At 46.2% G+C, this 18,701-nt stretch overlaps 1 pseudogene; it reads right to left on the bottom strand.

Annotated features, from left to right (window-relative positions):
- Positions 1-7,726: 7,726 nt before the first annotated feature.
- On the bottom strand, positions 7,727-18,608 carry LOC129021100 (actin-related protein 2/3 complex subunit 1A-like; annotated as a pseudogene).
- Between the last annotated feature and the right edge of the window lie 93 nt (positions 18,609-18,701).

Raw genomic sequence — 18,701 nt, 5'->3', positions numbered from 1 at the left:
TACAGGCGTGAGCCACCATGCCCGGCCGGGATGATTTTTTTTTTTTTTTTTTTTTTTTTAAGAAGTACCTTGGCTACTTCCTGGGCCTTTTCTGTTCTTGTAGGAAAGGCTTTAACCCACCCAATAAAGGTGTCCACAAACACCAGAAGGTATTTATAGCCTCTACAGGGTGGCAGTTGAGTGAAATATATCTGTCAGTCTTTCCCTGGGTAAGCTCCTCGATGCTGAACTGGCTCAACTAGGCAGGACAGGGAGCTTCATTGGCTCTGGCCAGTTGTCCTGGGGCACAAGGAGGCAAGGCTATGTGTTTGAGGCCAACCTGGGCAACGTTGAACAAAAAAAAAATTTGGCTGGGCATGGTGACTTACGCCTATAATCCCAGCACTTTGGGAGGCTGAGGCAGGCGGATCACCTGAGGTTGGAAGTTCAAGACCAGCCTGACCAGCACGGAGAAACCCCGTCTCTACTAAAAATACAAAGAAAAAAAAAAAATTTTTTTTTTGATCTTTTTTTGGTGGCTCCTGCCTGTAATCCCAGCTACTCAGGAGGCTGAGGCAGGAAAATCACTTGAACTTGGGAGGGAGAGATTGCGATGAGTTGAGATCACGCCGTTGCACTCCAGCCTGGGTACCAAGAGTGAAACTTTGTCTCAAAAAAAAAAAAAAAAAGCAGGGCAGCGTAGGGCCCCGGGGGCTATTACAGACACAGAGTGCACAGGCATTAAAGACCTGACAAATAGTCTAGTAGAGCCCTTTCCTGGAAAAGAGGTTTTTGCACATGTGTTGGAGATGATGTCTCCCAAAGTGACATGACTCATGGAGTGCTCTCACAGGTTTTTACTGGAGGGCCTAGGAAAGTGGAGAATTCCTCCCACTGTATACCACACCTCAGGTTCTCGGGTAGATCCATATTTGATAGCCCATTCCTTTTCCTCTTGGGTTTTTGTGGGTGGGTAAGGTGTTGGGTAAAGTTGGGTTAAGGGCCATGAGGAGTTCCTTACAGGGTAGTGGTCCTGGCTGCTTGATCCGCCCTCCTGTTTTGCTAGGCATTTTCTCCCTGGTCCTTTGGTGTCCCTGGCCGTGGACTACAGCTATTTCCTGTGAGAGGTGTACAGCTTAGAGCAGGGCCAGGATCTGTGGTCCACATTCCGTAGGGGTATCTTTTTTTGGTAAAAATCCCTGTTCCTTCCAGATGGCCACATGAGCATGGAGTCCTGAGAAGGCATATTTTGAATCTGTATAAATTGTAGCTGTTGGGTTTTTCCCTAGTTCTACAGCTCTAGTTAAGGATATGAGCTCTGCCAGCTGTGCCAAGGTTCTTGGAGGAAGGGATTTGGCTTCTATAATGTCAAATAGAGACACTATTGCATAACTGCATGTGTCACTCCATGTTGGATGAAACTGCCGCCATCAGAAAACCAGAGTCAATCAGGGTTCAGTAGTGGAGAACCCTTTAAATGTTTTCTACCAGCAGAATAGATTTCCTGTGTTGCAGGGAGAGCTACAGACTTTAACAGGCCATGTCTAAGGAATGGGTTAATGATAGGCTCAAGTCCTTCCGTTGCCTCTGGCCATAGCAAGTATTGTTTCTCATGAAAGAAGTGGAAGGTTTTCTTAGATGGATTTTGACTGGGACTGCAGTTGTTGCCCTTCCTAGTGTATCAGAGGCCCATATCTCAGGGTTATTTGTGATTCCAGATCAAGATAATTCACCAATGTCATGAGTGAGTCTTCCAAAAAAAAAAAAAAAACCCTTTCAGGGAAGTTCAGGTAAATGTGAAGCGTGCCCCTAGTTTGGAGAGTATATCCCTGACCTAAAGACGTATGGGACATTCAGACATTATCAGGAACTCATGGGAAAAGATATAATTGGTCTTTTAACAATAAAGAAGGTATAAATCTTTGGAAGAGATGCCATTTACCCTGATTACCTGACAGAGGAAAGTTGCCTAGAGAAGGGGGTCAGCACCGAGCAGGCTGCTCCCAAATCAAATAGAAAATGTATTGTCCTACCTGCTATGTCCAGAGTTGCCCTTGGCTCCATCCCTTTGATGATGATGTCACATCTGGGAGCTGGCCAAGGCAGAGGGCACCCTCAGCTCAAAGCCATCATTGGCTCAGGGGCCCTTTTGGCTCTCGGAACAGTTCTCTTTCCAGTACCTGAGCTTACGGCAGAGGGGACAGGCCATGCAAGGCTTTTCCTCCTTTGGCCCATAGGGGCAGTTTGCCTTCCAATGGCCCGGCTTTCCGCATTGATAGCAGTTCCCCGGGAGGGTATCCTTAGGGCAACCTGGAGGGGGCTGGTGGACTTGCAAAGCAGCTAGTAATTGAGCCTGCCTCTCTTCTTTCTGTTTTTCCTTCCTCTCGGCCCTGTCCCTCTCATCCTGGTCTCGGTTATAAAATACTGAGGAAGCAAATTTGAGGATTTCTGACATGGGGGCTCTGGTTCCCAAAGCCAGCATTCGCAGTTTTCTCCTAATGTCTGGGGCAGCTTGTGTGAGGAAGTGATCCTTTAGGACTAGTTGTCCTTCTGGGGATCCCGGGTCTAGGTTGGTATGTTTGATAAGAGTTTCCTGGAGCCTCTCGAGAAAGGCCGTGGGATTCTCATGTGGCCCTTGGTCGATGGTTGCTAACTTATTATAATTGACAGGCTTGACTTGACTCCTTTTCATTCCCTCTATCAGGCATAGGAGCATATGATTTCTGGCGCAGATTCCTGCCGGGGTATCGTAGTCCCAGTTGGGGTCCTGCAGGGGCACAGCTGTAGCTCCCACGGGGTAGTTGGCATCTGCCAAGTGTAGCTCATCCCCGCATTGACGTGCTGCCTCCCAAATGGTCTGTCTTTCTTCCAGAGACAGGGTTTGTCCTAGGAGGATGGCGACATCCTTCCAGGTTAGTTCAAAAGTGAGGGTTAATTTACGGAAGCCCTCCAGGAATTTTCCCGGATTCTCTGAGAATTTTCCCAGGCCTTCCTTAACTTGGGACAAGTCCTGCATGGAAAAGGGAACCTGGACTTGGACTGGTCCTGCTGGTCGGCTCACCACTGGTAGCAGGCAGATTCCATAGCGGGGGCCTGAGGGCCTAGTGTAGGTTGAGGCTGACCCATCAAGGCTAAGAGTGTGATACAAGGAGGAAGGAGCTGGGGGTGCTCGTTCTTTCTCTTTGGTCTCAGGAAGAGGAGGTTGAGGTGGGTTGACCAGGAAATCATTGAAGCCTCCTGGTTGAGGGCTGTGGAGTGGACGACTGAGGATAGCTAAAAGGGCGGGATCTATCTTGCAGCCTTTACAAAAATCAGGGTTTTCCCTCAAGATCATGAAGGTTTGCACATAAGGGACCTCTGACCATTTGCGCTGTTGTCGGCAGTAGAGGTCAAGCTGGAGTATGGTATTAACATTTAAGCTTCCCCCCACTGGCCAGGCTTCCTGCCTTTCTAGTTCATATTTTGGCCAAACTGTATTGCAAAGAAAAACCAATCTTTTTCGTTTCAATGCCTGGGGATCAAACTTATCCCAGTTTCTAAGGATGCATCCGAGAGGGGAATCCCGGGGTACGGAGCTCTGGTTACCCATCTGAAAGAGAAGACAGGAAAGAACATAGGATAGAGAAGGCATCTCTCCACCTATTTGGTGCCTCAGGAAGGTGAGGCATTCCACACCTTGGCCTAGGTGAAGTGTCCATGCCTCTATTTACAAGGATGACAGGTTCTTTACCCTGGGGCTCCAGAATTAGCTAGCCTTAGCATTTGCACCATCCATTGTTTGCCTGGATCTCATTTTGCTCAGAAGGGTTTCTTAGATTTCCTAGGATTGATGCCTAGGAGGGACTCCTTTCTCACCTCTGTGTTGGGCCGGGAAGCATGTAAGAACGTCGAGCATGGGAGTAGTTCTCTTGTCTCTCGTATTCCCAGTGACCTTGGTTCTGCAAGAAGTCCAGTAGTCCTGCCCCTGCTAAAGTCTGCAGAGAAGGGACTCCATGGTAAGGTCCCCTTAATGCATGATAATATTGGATTAATGCATACAGATGGTTAGAGGAATGAAGGTAAATTTGATATCTTCCCCTAGTCATAGTAGGTTCCTTGGGGATCATACAGAAAAAATGCTTAAACAGGCACGGAAGGCCCCTGGGGCTCAGAGTTAGTGGACTGGGCTGTTGATTCTGGTTTTTTATGTCCCTGATATGATCACATAAGCAGCAAGGGGAGCGCCGGGGGCATTTTCTATCAGCTTTTTCAACATAATACAAAAAGCACCTGACTGCTGTACAGGTCTGTAACAATGGCTTTAGGAGGCGGATGAAGAACTTCCCATTGACCCACAGGAAACCCCGGTTGTAAAGAGAAACTGGGGTCTGAGAAAGAGGCCCATAAATGAGCATCCGGAGGAACCGGACAGCTCGCTTGAGGAGCCACAGGATGAGGCATTCTTGAAGAGTAGTTGGGTGGAGAAGGACCCGATAGTAAACGAGGGATGCCCGTAAGCGAGCATCCTGCCAGTGCCGGTCCCTGCAGTGAGAAAGGAGGCAACTGAAAGGACGAAGCTGGGTCTCATCTCTAGGGAAAAAATAAGTATAAACTTCCTCACAGGCCCGGGCAGGCCTCCGGCGATTGGCAGTGAAGCAAACGCAGCAGGTCCCGGACAAGCAGGACATACAAGGTGCTTGCACATGAAGGAAGAATTCAAGGAAGCCCGGCGATGAGGACAGGGACAGCAAAGAGTAAGCAGAGTGACCTGGGGGATTATACACCGGTGGCGGCATATTGTGTCCAGGGGAATGAACTGCCATGAACAGCAAGTAGAGGAGCCGACTCAACACAGGATAGTAGTTTTAGTTGAAAGATATGAAGCTCCCCAGTCACTGCACAGCCAGGTGTATTCCCTGCCACCTTCACAAGCCTCCTGCAGGAAGGTTCACCATGTGTCTCAGATCTACTCAGTGTGGAGTTTAAAGTCCTCCCTTCTCTGCTTGTCACCCCTCAGGGTGAGCTGAGAAATCAGCCAGAGGGAGCAGAGTGACAGTGGCTGAAGGGAAATGGTACTGGGCAGTTGTTAGTGAACAGAGCCTGAGAGGAAAAACCCCTCCCCTTAAAGCTGCCAGAACTGCATTAGGGCAGGAGGTTCTTCAGTGCAGAAAGAAGCAGAGGTCATCAGCCAGAGAATCTGGCACCAGCTTTTTGGCACTTACCCAGAAGAACAGTTCACAGGCCACCAGGGGAAAACACCAGATGTTACCAGGAGGGACGTGGAAGTCCTCTGGGTTTTGGTCTTACCAGGAGGGGCGTGGAAGTCCTCTGGTTCTTGGTCTCCTTGAATTCAGTCAAGAGACATGCAGAAAGAGTTAAGCAGGTAAGTGCCCTTTATCTAAAGGCATAGGAGCTCAGAAAGAAGAGACACCCTGAACAGTGGAACAGGGTGGGCTCCTCAAAAGAATGAGCCTGTCCCTACTAGTGTTGGGCAGAGGCTTTTTGTGAGAATCTGACATGATTATTCATGAAGGGGCTGTGCAGGGATGTTCCTAGTAAGCATGTTCCAGGAAGTCGTCTGATGAGGAAAGCCCTGTGATGGTCCATGCTGGTACACACGTCACATGTCTCATTAGCATCTCAAATCTCCACCCAGGGATGTGTGTTTTAGTATCATTTTGAGCAGAAGGCTCTTCTAGGATGGGTTATTGCAGAAGTACACATGGTTGTTAACGGGGAAAATCCCCCATCTCAATTATGTCCAGCTAGCCCCTGATAAGTCCCCTTCTGGGCCAGAGAAGTGCAGCCACAAGGCCAGGTGGAGGCAATGTAGCCACTGATCTTTTTTTGCTGTCAGTGGGCAGCATCTTTAGCTTAGCGTATCTGTGACACAGTTGTTTCTTTTTTTTTTTGAGACGGAGTCTCGCTCTATCGCCCAGGCTGGAGTGCAGTGGCCCGATCTCAGCTCATTGCAAGCTCCGCCTCCCGGGTTCACGCCCTTCTCCTGCCTCAGCCTCCTGAGTAGCTGGGACTACATGCGCCTGCCACCAGGCCAGCTAAGTTTTTGTATTTTTAATAGAGACGGAGTTTCACTGTGTTAGCCAGCATGGTCTCAATCTCCTGACATTGTGATCTGTCTGTTTTGGCCTCCCAAAGTGCTGGGATTACAGGCATAAGCCACTGCACCTGGCCAGTGAGTTTCATTTCTAAAGATTCCTTTCCAAAGTGTCAGAGACATTTGAACCAGAGCAATTCCATCTGGAATAGGGGCTGGAGAAAATAAGCCTGAGACCCGCTGGGTTACATTCCCAGTAAGTGAAGGCATTCTTAGTCATAGGACGAAACAGGAGGCTGCTCTGCCTATGGAGTAGCCATACTTTATTCCTTTACTCTCTTAATAAACTTGCCTTCACTTTACTGTATGGATTCACCTTGAATTCTTCCTTGCATGAGATCCAAGAACCCTCTCTTAGGTTCTGGATCAGGACCCCTTGCGGGTGACACAGGGTCTCCTTACCTGCTCATGCCTCGCTATCTGCCTCCTGCAATACTTTCACCTGGTTTGTGGATAGAAAAACTTAATTATACCTAGTTCATCCACTTCTGTATGTCCTCTCTCTATAACCAATCTGAATGTAAATTCACCTTAAGCTTTTTCCCCCAGGTCACAGAAAACAACAGAATTTTCACCTTCGTTGAGTTTATTCTCATCAACTTATTTCTCTGATAGAGAGAAAACTTCTATTAAGTGTCTTCATCAGGGCTCCACTGGTATAAAAAGGGATGTCAAGAAAATTTAGATGAATTTGAGATGTGACATGAATCTGACATATAAATTAGTGCTAGTATTTTCTTTTCTTTTTTCTTTTTTTTTTTTTGGGAGGGAGTCTTGCTCTGTCACCCAGGCTGGAGTGTAGTGGTGCAATCTCGGCTCACTGTAACCTCTGCCCCCCAGGTTCAAGGGATTCTCCTGCCTTAGCCTCCCAAGTAGCTGAGATTATGGGCGCCCGCCACCATGCCCAGCTACTTTTTTTTTTATTTTTAGTAGAGATGGGTTTCACCATGTTGGCCAGGCTGGTCTTGAACTCCTGACCTCAGGTGATTTACCCACCTCAGCCTCCCAAAGTGTTCCCAAAGGTGTGAGCCACCATGCCCGGCCTCTTTTTTCCACTTTTGTTGCACAGGCTGGAGTGCAGTGATGCGATCTCGGCTCAATGCAACCTCCACCTCCTGTATTCAAGTGATTCTTCTGCCTGAACCTCCCGAGTAGCTGGGATTACAGGCATGCACCACCATGCCCAGCTAATTTTGTATTTTTAGTAGAGATGGGGTTTCTCCATGTTGGTCAGGCTGGTCTCAAACTCCCCACCTCAGGTGATCTACCCACCTTGGCCTCCCAAAGTGCTGGGATTACAGGCGTGAGCCACTGCACCCAACCTAAGTGCTTGTATTTTCTTTCTTTCTTTTTTTTTCCACATTTAGTTCTTTTATTTAATTTTCTAGTGGACAATTTACATATCTCCCTCACCCTGTCTTTTAAGTTAGTGTGACAATTTTCCATTTTCCATAATAAACTACTTAAAGGGAAGCTTTGGTCAAGAATGGAATGAAATCACAAAAAAAAAAAAAAAAAAAAAAATACTGCTTTTAAAAAACCAACACTTTCACCAATTTTATATTCAAACAAAACCACACAGGATTGGCGTGATACGTGTTTTCAGTGTTTCCTTGGGTCTAGCTTCCTCGCCATCATGCCTCAGCACAGCTGTGGTTGGCCACAGTTTGTCATGCTGGATGGCAAAGGCTCACTCAGCTTCACATCATCCGGAGGACCTGGATGGAAGACTCGAGGGTCTTGAAATCCCAAATTGTCATGGCTCCATCAATGCCAGTAGTGCAAAATTTGCGACAACCTTGCTTGTCTACCTCATCACTTGAGTGATGCTATTCTGGTGCAGCGTCTCCAAGGCCTTGTTGCGGTCCTCAGTCGTGGCCCTCTTGTCCATGTTGTGGAAGCGTTCTATGGCAGACATGTTGCGTTGGATGCTCTGTTTTGGAACGTCTAACTTGGAGATGAAGGTCAGGCAGCTGTGGTCATCATAGTTAAAGAGCACTGGGCAGCAGTCATGGCCAGCAGCCACGATGCTGTTCTATGAGACAAATGACACACTCAAGAGTGGTAGGAACTCTGTCTTCAGAATTGAGACCTGAACACTTTTTGAGGCATCAGCAACAGATACGGTGCTGTTGTGGCTGACCCAGGCCAGGCGGCTCCCACTGGCAGAGAAGCTTACCCCATGGACCCAGCCACCAGTGCCACTGCCACCAAACTCTGACATCAGCTGCCCAAAAGGCATCTTGCTGCCCCAGGGCATGCTGGCTGGCTTTTCATCCACTTCTTTAATGTAAGCAGAAAACACCCTGCTTTTGAAGTCACATGATCCTGCTGCCAGCAAAACTTTGTTGGGATGCCAATCCAAGCTGAGGACTGTGGAGTGAATCGGCTTTTTAATATGCTTGCTTACCCACCAGTCATTTTCAGACTTAAAGTAACAAACAGAAATGAGTCATGCTCCACTTCCCACAGCAAATTTGTTCTCTAGGGGGGACCACTTCACAAAAGTAGCTGCACGATTAATTCTCAGCACCACCAGGGTTGGCTTCCAGACACCATCTTTCTGACTCCAGATATAGGCATTGCGGTCTACCCCACAAGTGACAATGCGGTCGCTCTTGGGAGCCCACTCAATACCTGTGATGTGTCCATTGTGCTCATTGAGTTCATGAGATTTCACCCACTGGCTCCCGTACTTCTTATAGATGTGCACTTCGTGATTATTGGGACTGAGGGCAATCTGGGTACGATCCCTGTTCCAGGCACGACAGGTGATTGTCTCTAGTAAAAACTGATGCAGTGATGTCATTCTTAGTGTTTTCAAAGGAGAGAAAGCTGGGATCGGGAAAGTCCAGACGGGCTCAGAGCAGAGGATTCGCAGACTCTGGGCTGTCGACGTGAACCAGTGCTTGCATTTTCTAATTGTTACCAAAGAATTGATAAAACTGTGAGAGTATGTTTTTCCATGGTCAGCAGGAAAATGGAAAAGGGAACATCATTTTTCTTTTTATTATTTTTTTGGAGACAGAGTCTTGCTCTGTCACCCGGGTTGGAGTGCAGTGGTGCAATCTTGGCTCACTGCAACCTCTGCCTCCCAGGTTCAAGCAATTCTCCTGCCTCAGCCTCCTGATTAGCCGGGATTACAGGCTCACACCAGCATGCCCGGCTAATTTTTTTGTATTTTTACTTGAGATAGGGTTTCACCATGTTGCTCAGGCTGATCTCAAACTCCTGAGCTCAGGCAGTTTGCCCGCCTCAGTCTCCCAAAGTACTAGGATTACAGGCATGAGCCATCGCATCCAGCCTACTATTTTTCTTAATATATCTGTAGGTTTCTGTTCAATTTAGCAGTTACACAGACTCCTGAATTTGGAGATTTAGAGCCATATCTTCCAATAATTACTAATGTTTCTTGTATGTGATAGGAATGAATAACACACAGCCAAAATGAACACTCAAGGCCCTTTTGTTCCGTTCAAAAACTGAGGTATGGGGCAACATCACTATGTTTCCTATTTTTAGTTCTATTTTTCAAATAGTACACATGTATTATTATTTTTTTTTCTTGTGGAGACAGAGTTTCGCTCTTGTTGCCTAGGCTGGAGTACAATGGTGTGATCTTGGCTCACAGTAACCTCTGCCTCCTGGGTTCAAGTGATTCTCCTGCCTCAGCCTCCTGAGTAGCTGGGATTACAGGCATGCGCCACCATGCCTGGCTATTTTGTATTTTTAGTAGAGACGGAGTCTCTTCATATTGCTGAGGCTGGTCTCAAACTCCTGACCTCGGGTGATCTGCCTGCCTCAGCCTCCCAAAGTGCTGGGATTACAGGTGTGAGCCACTGCGCCTGGCCTATATTTATTATTTTTTAAATTTTGTTTTATGTTACATGTGGTGACAGTGTTGAAGTTTATTACAACCCTGTAAACCTAGTAAAGGGTTGAAGAAATAGCAAAGATTGAAGAAACCACCAGAGGAACACATGTTCTTCAGGCCTCTTGAGGCCTCTAGGGCAAAAGCAAAACAAACAAACAAACAAACAAAAAAACAAATGAAACCCACCGGAAACCACTCCCCTGCCCAATCCCTTGTTTTTGTTTTCCCTAGAAACAGCTTACTTCAAAGCTTACCCTCTTTGTTTACATAAGAAAAGACTCCAAATTCCCACAGTTTGTCTCATCAAGGATTTCTCACTGATGGTGGAAACAATGCTTGTTGACTTACTCAAACCTTAGGCTTCCCTGTTTCTCCAAGCCCCTGACTGTTGGACTATTCTTGGCCATTGAAATTCAGAACAACCTCTATTTCTCTCTCTTTTGTTTTGTTTTGTTTTTTTTTTTTTGAGGCAGAGTTTCACTCTTGTTGCCCAGGCTGGAGTGCAATGGCATGATCTCGGCTCACCACAACCTCTGCCTCCCAGGTTCAGGTGATTCTCCTGCCTCAGCCTCCCAAGTAGCTGGGATTACAGGCATGCGCCACTGTGCCTGGCTAATTTTGTATTTTTAGTAGAGACAGGGTTTCTCCATGTTGGTCAGGCTGGTCTCGAACTCCTGACCTCAGGTGATCCACCTGCCTTGGCCTCTCAAAGTGCTGGGATTACAGGCATGAGCCGCTGTGCCCGGCTAACAACCTCTATTTCTTAACCACATATGGGCACTGTGATTGAGAACAACTTCTCTTTGTTTGTTTGTTTGTTTTTGAGATGGAGTCTTGGCTTACTGCAAGCTCTGCCTCCCGGGTTCAAGTGATTCTCCTGCCTCAAACTCCCCAGTAGCTGGGATTACAGACGTGTGCCACCATACCCAGCTAATTTTTTTATTTTTAGTAGAGACAGGGTTTCACCATGTTGGCCAGGCTGGTCTTGAACTCCTGTCCTCAAGCGATCCACCTGCCTTGGTGTCCCAAAGTGCTAGGATTACAGGCATGAGCCATGGCATCCAGCCCAACTTTGCCTTTTTAATGTCCCATCCCAAGAGTAAGCTGACCTTAGGATAAAATATTCGCTGAATAGGTCACAGCAGATGCTCATCCACTGCCCTGTACCTGGTGCTTTCTAACCTTGCTTCCTTCTCCTTATAAAAGAGAAGCCCTTTTCTGTGCAACTCATACATTTGCAGATCTTGTGGTTGGAGCATTTTCCCTATTGCAATATACCTTTTGAATAAAATCTAACCAATATTTAAATTTGTTTTTTGACAGTAGTAAACATTTTCATTGTTCCATCTGTGTTAGAATATGCACATACTCTTTCCTGTGACACTGGCTATAATATAAGCTCAACAGATGAAAGTAGTTTCAGGCGTGGTGGCTCCCAGCACTTTGGAAAGCAAAGGCAGCCAGATGGCTTGAGCCCAGGAGTCGGAAAACAACCTGGGCAACTTGGCGAAACCCATCTCTACTAAAAAATACAAAAATTAGCTGGGTGTGGTGGCACGCCCTGTAGTTCCAGCTAGTAGGGAGGCTGAGGTGGGGGGATCACCTGAACCAGAAAGGTTGAGGCTGCGGTGAGCTGAGATGGCACCACTGCACTCTAGCCTGAGTGACAGAGTGAGACCCTATTTCAAAAAACAAGTAGTTTCTACTTTAACTTTTTGGAAACATCTAATTACTTTGCATTTCTCTTATAATGATATTACAAGGATGTATATGTCAAAATCTTTCTGTGATTAAGAAAATACTTTTTTTTTTTTTAAGACGGAGTTTCTCTTGATACCCAGGCTGGAGTGCAGTGGTGCCATCTCAGCTCACTGTAACCTCCACCTCCCAGGTTCAAGAGATTCTCCTGCCTCAGCCTCCTGAGTAGCTGGGATTACAGCCATGTGCCACCACACCCAGCTAATTCTGTATTTTTAGTAGAGATGGAGTTTCTCCATGTTGGTTAGGCTGGTCTTGAACTACCGACCTCAGGTGATCTGCCCGACTTGGCCTCCCAAAGTGCTGGGATTACAGGTGTGGGCCACCACGCCCGGCAGGAAATATTCTTTTAAATTTCTTGTGAATCAGTATGTCCATGTTGCTTCCTTGACATTTCTAGAAGCAACAAAACTTTACATATTCAAAATGGAATCATGACTTTCAGCTATAATCAGCTTCTTGTCTACCATTCTGAGGTTAACAAGAACCGTCACAATCAATTCATTTTTTTTTTTTTGCATGGAAGTCCAGGCTCAGTGTTCTTTTTTGGCTACTTAGCAATATTGCATAATACAGAATTATAATGATGAGACAGAAAAACATACTTCCATATTACATGTTAAGTTGGAGATTGCCATGGAATTATTGCCTGAAGAAATGAGGCTACTTATAAAAATTTAATAATTGAGTTGTCTTTTCTTTTTTTTTGCTCTGTCTCCAGGCCAGAATGCAGTGATGCAATCTTGGCTCACTGCAACCTCCGCCTCCTGGGTTCAAGTGATTCTCCTGCCTCAGCCTCCTGAGTTGTTGGGACTAGAGTGCGCACCACCACATCCAGCTAATTTTTAGTGGAAACGGGGTTTCGCCATGTTGGCCAGGATGGCCTTGACCTCTTGACCTCGTGATGCCCCTGCCTCTGCCTCCCAAAGTGCTGGGATTACAGGTGTGAGCCACTGCACCTGGCCGAGTTGTCCTTTCTTGAGAGCTCATATGAAAGAAAATAACTTGCCTGCCATTTATCTTTAGAAATATTGCAAAATTATTTTTTCTCTAAGGGAAAATAAATCTAAATGACTTCTGAAGAGTATTTTATTGGCTTTGCTATCCACACGTGACAGAACATTGAGAAACAGAAAACAAAATATCTAAAATACGTTACAATTTTAAAATGAAATTTAATCGTCTTATTTCAGAATGCACGTGGTGAATTTTAAATTACAATATATTTAGAAATTAATGACATAGCGATATTAGTGTTGATGAAAAGAGTCAAACTCTGTAAAATACTGGAAAAGATTTATTCTGAGCCAAATATGAGTGAGCTGGCCCATGACACAGTCCTCAGGAGGTCTTGAGAACATGGGCCAGAGGTGGTTGGGGCACAGCTTGGTTTTGTACATTCTAGAGAGGCATGAAACATCAATGAGATACATTTAACAAATACATTGGTTTGGTCCAGAAAGGTGGGGCAACTCAAAGCGGGATGGGTTGGTTTCAGGCTATAGGTGAATTTAAACATTTTGCCAGGCATGGTGGCGTGTGCCTGTAATCCCAGCTACTTAGGAGGCTGAGGCAGGAGAATCGCTTGAACCCAGGAGGCAGAGGCTGCAGTGAGCTGAGATTGCACCACTGCACTCCAGCCTGAGTGACAGAGCAAGACTCTAAAAATAAATAAATAAATAAATAAATAAATAAAAATTTTAAAAATGCTATCATTTATCTGTTGTCTACCTATAACCTGGAAGTCTCTGATTTTCTTTACTCTGCCTTTCAAGACCAAACCAATGTACATCTTACATTTATTGATTTATGTCTCCTGTCTTCCTAAAATGTATAAAACCCAGCTGCATCTGGACCACATCGGCTGCAAAAAACATGTCGTTAACCTTGGCAAAGTAAACTTTCTAAATTAATTGAGACCTATTAGATACTTTTGGTTCACAAGTTCATGAACACAGAAGAAATCAAGATAGAAAACAGACTAGATCTAATGAAGAGCATAAAATAAGTTCATAAATCTGAACTCTTTCATATATATTGAACATAGAGGAAATGGTCTCAAACTGTGTGTTTATATTAGATCTCATTTTTGAAAGATATTTCTAATATTTGGTTAAAATAACCCATCCTATGTACTTTTAGCCAATATAAAACTGAAAATAATAAATGATCAATTGTATACATACATTAAACTTCCTAATATTTCCCATAGCATTGCTATTACTATTTATGTTATTGGAGTAGATGCTCAGTCTGTCTTTGATATATTACTAGAGTGGTGTCCTCCATAATGGTGCTGAGACTCTGTGGTGCATGAGTGGATACGCTGTTAAGCAGGAACCTAGGAGAACCAGGATGTCAAAGCTCAAGTCCATTAAAACTAGGAAAATGTACTCCTTGGAAAATGTACTCCTTACTGCACCAGTCAAGGTCATAAGACGTTAATGGTTAAGGAAAGCAGCTTAATGATATTTGCAAGGACAAACTCCTACAGAAACACAATGTCCACATGACCCAATATCTCATGACAATGTATGCTTCTAAGATAATTACAGTCATGCTTTCAAGTACTTGCACACTAAAATACCAAGGATCGCTTTAAATCAACAAAGTAGTAAGTTTTGTCACACTATCAGCCCACCGGCAGTTAGCTTTTACGTAGGCCCCTATACAAGAAAAACTTGAAACAGGTGTTCCCCCTGCTTTCTGAGGAGCCCTACTGTGTAACTGGTAGCTTTTCTTTTCTTCTTTTTTTAAGACAGAGTTTCGCTCTTGTTGCCCAGTCTAGAGTGCAATGGTGTGATCTGGGTTCACCACAACCTTCATCTCCCGAGTTCAAGTGATTCTCCTGCCTCCGCCTCCTGAGTAGCTGGGATTACAGGTGCCCACCACCACGCCCGGCTAATTTTTGTATTTTTAGTAGAAACAGAGTTTCGCCACGTTGGCCAGGCTGGTCTCTGTTTACCTCAGGTGATCCGCCCTCCTCGGCCTCCGAAAGTGCTGGAATTACCTGTTTTTCTTCTTAATTTGAAAATGGTTTAAATGCAAAGTGCCTTTTGTGAGCAGGTAAAGACTCCCGTCCTGCAGGCGGGGCGAGCTCCCCGCAGCCTGGGGTAGCTGGGGTAGGGGGAGGGCGAGGGGCAAGGACCTCGGTAAAGGGGTGGAGTGTGGAGCTGTTGCAGCCGGGACTGAGAATTAGAAGGGCTTGTTAAGGGGCCGGGCGTGGTGGCTCACGCCTGTAATCCCAGCACTTTAGGAGGCCAAGGCGGGCGGATCACGAGTTCAGGATATCGAGACCATCCCGGCTAACACGGTGAAACCCCGTCTCTACTAAAAATACAAAAAAAAAAAAAAAAAAATTAGCCAGATGTGGTGGTGGGTGCCTGTAGTTCCAGCTACTCGGGAGGCTGAGGCAGGAGAATGGCGTGAACCCGGGAGGCGGAGCTTGCAGGGAGCTGAGATCGCGCCACTGCACTCCAGCCTGGGCGACAGAGCAAGACTCCGTCTCAAAAAAACAAACAAAAAAACCCTCGCTTGTTTAAGCGAGGACCTGTGTTGTTTGAGCGGATAATGGAACATGGAGGGTGACCTGCATGTGGGACTGCCTATTGCACACTGGAGGTGAAGGACAACTCTCCCTTCCTTTCTTTTCTCAGGACATTTATTTAGAAAATTTGTAACTGTATTTTCTCTGTCTTCTTTTTGTTGTTGTTGTTGTTTTGTTTGTTCGTTTGTTTTTAAACTGAGTTTGTTTGTTTTTAGACGGAGTCTCGCTCTATGGCTCTATCGCGTAGGCTGGAGTGTAGTGGGGCGATCTCTGCACACTGCAACCTCCTCCTCCTGGGTTCAAGCGATTCTCCTGCCTCAGCCTCCCGAGTAGTTGGGATTACAGGTGCGCGCCACCACGGCCAGCTGATTTTTGTATTTTTAGTAGAGACGAGGTTTCACCATGATGGCCAGGCTGGTGTTGATCTCCTGATCTCCTGATCCGCCCGCCTCGGCCTCCCAAAGTGCTGGGATTACAGGGTTGAGCCACCACGGCCCCTATAATTCTTAAACTGGAAATTACCCAGATTGCTAATGTCAAATAATAACCTTAGATCCTAAATTATGACGTTTGTTTACAAGCATGTATTCCATTACATTTACCTGGCTAATTTTGTAGTTTACCTAGATTATTTACACACACACACACACCCTGTGATAGCTGATGTTTAAAGTTATTAAAGTTTTCTTTTTTTGGCTGGGCTTGGCGGCTCACGCCTGTAATCCCAGCACTTTGGGAGGCCGAGGCAGGCGGATCACGAGGTCAGGAGATCGAAACACGGTGAAACCCCGTCTCTACTAAAAACACAAAAAATTAGCTGGGCGTGGTGGCACGCCAGCCTATAGTCCCACCTACTGGGGAGGCTGAGGCAGGAGAATCACTTGAATCCAGGAGGTGGAGGTTGCAGTGAGCCGAGATCTCGCCACTGCACTGCAGCCTGGGTGACAGAGCAAGACTCTGTCTCAAAAAAAAAAAAAAAAGTTGTTTTTTTTTTTTTGCAGGAACTCTGATGAAGCAGGCATTTTAGGTAAAAATGATTATAATTGTGTTCTGACATCAGAGCAGAACTTATCATTAGAGAAGATGGAGCCATATTCTTCTTCTACCCATTATTAATTTTTTTTAAATTTTAAACACCAGCCAATGTATATATGTGTTGTGTAGTAAAAATTCAAAGAAAAGTTCACTTACGCATCCCCTTTCCTGTCCAGCCTTCCACCCGTTCCCATGACTCAATGGGGAATCACTGCTGAGAGTTCTGTGGCAAGTCAGCGTAAGTCCTACAGAAATGTATTCAGACACCATTTTGAGATTTTAGAAAAAATTCTTTGATGAATGCGCCTGTCACCCAGATTGGAGCGCAGCGGCGCAATCTCAGCTCATTGCAGACTCCGCCCCCCAGGTTCAAGGGATTCTCATGCTCAGCGTCCAGAGTAGTTGGGACTACAGTTGTGCGCCACCAAGCCTGGCTGTTCTTTTATTTTTAGTAGAGATGGGGTTTCACCATGTTGGCCAGGGTGGTCTGAAACTTCTGGCCTCAAGTGATCCTCCCTCCTCAGCCTCCCAAAGTGCTGGGATTACAGGCGTGAGCCACTGAGCTCGGCATGATAAATGTTTTGTTGTGGTATTTTATCCTGCAAGTTTTGAAAATTTCCATGTTTTGAAGGCAGGAAACACGATAGCTTGCCGTTTTCTTTTTCTTTTTTTTTTTTTTTGAGATGGTGTCTCGCTCTGTCGCCCAGGCTGGAGTGCAGTGGCGCAATCTCGGCTCGCTGCAAGCTCCGCCTCCCGGGTTCACACCATTCTGCCTCAGCCTCCCGAGTAGCTGGGATTACAGGCACCCGCTGCCACGCTCGGCTAACTTTTTTGTATTTTTAGTAGAAACCGGGTTTCACCGTGTTAGCCAGAATGGTCTCGATCTCCTGACCTAGTGATCCGCACGCCTCGGCCTCCCAAAGTGCTGGGATTACAGGCGTGAGCCACCGCACCCGGCCGAAAAATCTTTCCAATGTAGTGAGAGTGGCAAAGCCTTTAATTGTGGCTCACTCTTAAGGAAACATCAGATAATCCATTTGGGAGAGAAACAATATGAAAGTGATGTATGTGGCCAAGTCTTATTATCCTGGTGGAGATGATATCTCATTTAGGGGAAGATTTTTTTTTGTTTTCAATTATCTTTTCTCAACATTTAAAAAGTGAAGTAAAGAGTATTTCTTGGCCAGGCATGGTGACTCACGCCTGTAATCCCAGCACTTTGGGAGGCCGAGTGGGGCAGATTACGAGGTCAGGAGTTCAAGAACAGCCTGGCCAACATAGTGCAACCTGGTCTCTACTAAAAATACAAAAAATTAGCCGGGCATGGTGGCAGGCGCCTGTAATCCTAGCTACTCAGGAGGCTGAGGCAGGAGAATCGCTTGAACCCGGGAGGCAGAAGTTGCAGCAAGCCAAGAATGCGCCACTGCACAGCAGCTGGGGTGACAGTACGAGACTCTGTCTCAAAAAAGAAAGAAAAAAAGGGTATTTCTTGGGACAGGCACGGTAACTCACGCCTGTAATCTCAGCACTTTGGGAGGCTGAGGCAGGCAGATAACTTAAAGTCAGGAGTTCAAGACCAGCCTGGCCAACACTGTTAAACCTCGTCTCTACCAAAAATACAAAACTTAGCCGGGCATGGTGGTGTGCGCCTGTAATGCCAGCTACTCTGGAGGTTGAGGCAGGAAAATCGCTTCAACCCAGGAGGCAGAGTGTGCAGTGAGCCGAGATCTCCCCACTGCACTGCAGGCTGGGCGACAGACAAATACTCTGTCTCAAAAAAAAAGAAAGAAAAAGAAAAGAAAAAAGTAAGTGAAAAAAGAAAGTAATAGATCTCTTACACAAATGTGCTGGGACAAGTAACTGGATATCCACATGGAAAAAAATAATGTTGGATCCCTATCTCACAACATAAAAAATTTTATTTAAAAAAGTTTAAAAACAAAACAAAACAAAAAAACAGAGAGAGAGAGTGACGAGGAAGGGAGCCCTGCAAGAGGGGGTGTTACTTTGTCGCCTAGGCTGGCCTGGACCCCCAGGCTCAGCGATCCTCCCGCCGCTGCTTCCTGAGTAGCTGGGAACTCAGGATCCCGCCCTGCGCCGTCCCACGCCCCCTTGCGGGCCCTCATCTCTGCTGTGTTTAAGCAGCAGGTGGTGACCTCACTCCTCCCTGGCCTGAGCACTCCGTCGCGCATCCCAGGCGGTGGCTCTAGGGAAGTCTCCGAAGCTGAGCACAGGGTGGACTCTCCCTCTTGAGTGAATGGAGAATAGAAAGGGAGAGGATTTCTATTCTGTTCTGTGGTCGTCAGCATGAAATCGTACATTCCGTCCAGGCAGGGCTTTGCAGTTCACATTCTAGTTTGCATTCGCCTTCCAGACAGTTCCAGGGCTTTTGAATCATGCCTCAGCTTTCCTGG

The sequence above is a fragment of the Pongo pygmaeus genome, chromosome 20, assembly GCF_028885625.2.
Source record: "Pongo pygmaeus isolate AG05252 chromosome 20, NHGRI_mPonPyg2-v2.0_pri, whole genome shotgun sequence".
NCBI classification, from domain to species: domain Eukaryota; kingdom Metazoa; phylum Chordata; class Mammalia; order Primates; family Hominidae; genus Pongo; species Pongo pygmaeus.
Note: the sequence above shows the minus strand (reverse complement) of the source record. Positions and strands in the feature narration are given on the sequence as shown.